This window comes from Micropterus dolomieu, linkage group LG23 (genome assembly GCF_021292245.1).
Source record: "Micropterus dolomieu isolate WLL.071019.BEF.003 ecotype Adirondacks linkage group LG23, ASM2129224v1, whole genome shotgun sequence".
NCBI lineage: Eukaryota > Metazoa > Chordata > Actinopteri > Centrarchiformes > Centrarchidae > Micropterus > Micropterus dolomieu.
Genome location: NC_060172.1, coordinates 15,900,888 through 15,903,147, shown reverse-complemented (window position 1 = coordinate 15,903,147; position 2,260 = coordinate 15,900,888). Strand labels below are relative to the sequence as shown.

General features: G+C 41.7%; 1 long non-coding RNA gene across 1 annotated transcript in view; it reads right to left on the bottom strand.

Moving 5' to 3' along the window:
* Positions 1-480: 480 nt before the first annotated feature.
* The window catches only part of LOC123964001, a 4,206-nt gene continuing 2,426 nt past the window's right edge, over positions 481-2,260 (bottom strand). Inside the window, exon 2 of the long non-coding RNA XR_006823309.1 lies at positions 481-1,862. This is a non-coding gene — a long non-coding RNA (uncharacterized LOC123964001). The remainder of the gene's footprint in view (positions 1,863-2,260) is intronic.

Here is a 2,260-nt window from a genome sequence, read left to right as displayed (position 1 = left end):
CGCACACACACACTCACACCCACACAGACACACACACACACACACACACACACACACACACACACACACACACACACACACACACACACACGATGCATCTAATTGGCAGAAGACAGCTGCTGCCAACCAGAAAACCCATGTGAAAGTGCTCATTGTGCTTTGGCCCACAGGCTGCCACGCCACACTTAACAATTTATCCTCATCGTTATGAGCGCAAATGTGAAGCGAATTCATTTCCCGTCTGAAGCGTTTTATTTACAAGCAATATAACAGCACAAGGGCTAACAACCTTTGATTGTCATAATCTTCTCATCATAGTTATGGAATATTGTCTTTGCTATAACTCAACGATTTATTAGAATCTGAATCTGACTGCCTTTGTTCCTGGGCAGAGACGATAGACATTACACTTTACTAGTGTGGGATCTTTATTTCCATTAAATTGTGAAGTTGTTTCTGAAAGCATACATGTTACAACAGTTCACACATTGCGTGCTCTAAGAGGACCTCAAAAGAGAGGACATCTCATTTTTATTGGCAAATTGTGTTGACGTCAGTATCCCAACAAGTACACTTAACAGAGACACAGGATGTGTTTTGGTGCACATTAATGGTGTAATGATTGCACAGGAAATTAGATTGAAGATTTCATTATTCAACAGTAATCAAAAACAGGCCAGGGATTCAAAAATTTTGACTGAAAACACAAAAGCTCAGTCCATGTGACCAGTACATGAAGAGCAGAAACATTAATTGGTAAACAGCTGACAAAAACATTAGTATTAAAAAAAAACCCCAGTAATATATGTTTTTACTTGTGGGTGGACATTTAGTATCTGGCTTTGAATTGCCACCAGTTTTAAGTCCTCTTATATTTTGATATGATGCATTTGTCTAAAGGTTGAATTGTTCACATGGTTGCTGCCAGCAATATGTAAGATGACTACACTTCAATTTCAAACTCAAAGTGAATGCTCCAACCCACTCTGATCTGCTACATTTATCAGGATTTCAGTCAGTGACCTTGACCAAGGTTAGTTGGCTTGACTGCCAATTTTACAGGATTTCATATTATTTTGAGTAAATAGGCTGAAAATTACAAAGTGTGTTTATCTTAGTTGGTCATAGTTAACAGCTTCAGTAACTGCGCTGTGAGCTGCAGCAGGGTCGTACTATTTGTTTTTAAAAAGAAATGACAATAATGAAAAATAAAACCATAACATAATCCAGTTACAAAAATCAGGTTTTCTCATGGGTGAATTGAGTCAGAATCAAGAAAAATCCTTCTTCGTTCTTATGTAAATGCATTCTTTACACCATTAGCATGCACGAAAAATGTTTAAACATCTTTGGGACAACATTCAGTTATAGGGCGAGCTGTGGTGGGTTTGTGTGGAAGGATCACTGAGCGAGCTGTGAGTGAAAGATAGTGAGGAGATGGCTGACTTGGTTGTTCACAGAACTCAGCAATAAGTGTCACAAGTCAGTAACTCATTACAATGGTCCTGTCACTGATATAATAATAAACTCTTACTGATGCAAGACACAAACTATTTTAGACACTGTTGCCCCCTCTACCCCTCTTTCCAGCAGTTCACCCTCTGCCCAGTAGATGGAAGCAAAGCCACACAGACTCAACAGGGGAAAGAAATAGCTGGGTGTGAGTTTCTCCAGATGGTGAGTGGCGAGCAGGAGCTCCTCTGCCCTTCTTTCCCCAAGCAGGCTGACAGGTCCTTTCAACTCTCTTCAATCAAGTTTCCATAAAAGCAGAAAGAGACCTAGTGCTCTTTACAGCAAGGGCTTGATGAGAGCTTCATTCCAAAGTGATAGATACAGCGGTTTCAGATCCAGGCGACCTGCACCTAGACAGGGAGAGCAGGAGTGGTTAAAAAAACCAGCAATGTAAAGAGAGGAAAGTGAGAAAAGGGGCGTTGGCATAGAGAAACTACAGATTTGATTACCAAATGCAGATTATGGGAGACCCTGAGGTTTGGAGAACGCAAATAAAATAAAAACAGATTGACTCAGGAATTCTGTACATCTCTTTCTCTCTACCCGCCCTTGATCCAACTTTGAACGTGCGGCTTTTAAGCCTTCGGTGTGTGTAACACCGGCTCTGTCTTGTTCTCTCTCCCGCCGCATCTCCCTTTCTAATTAATGCTCAGCTATGTGAACCCAGGATTAGATCAGGCCAGGGAAATCAATGGCTGACAGCACGGGGGGGGGGGGGGGGGGGGGGGGGGGGGGGGGAAAAAAAAAA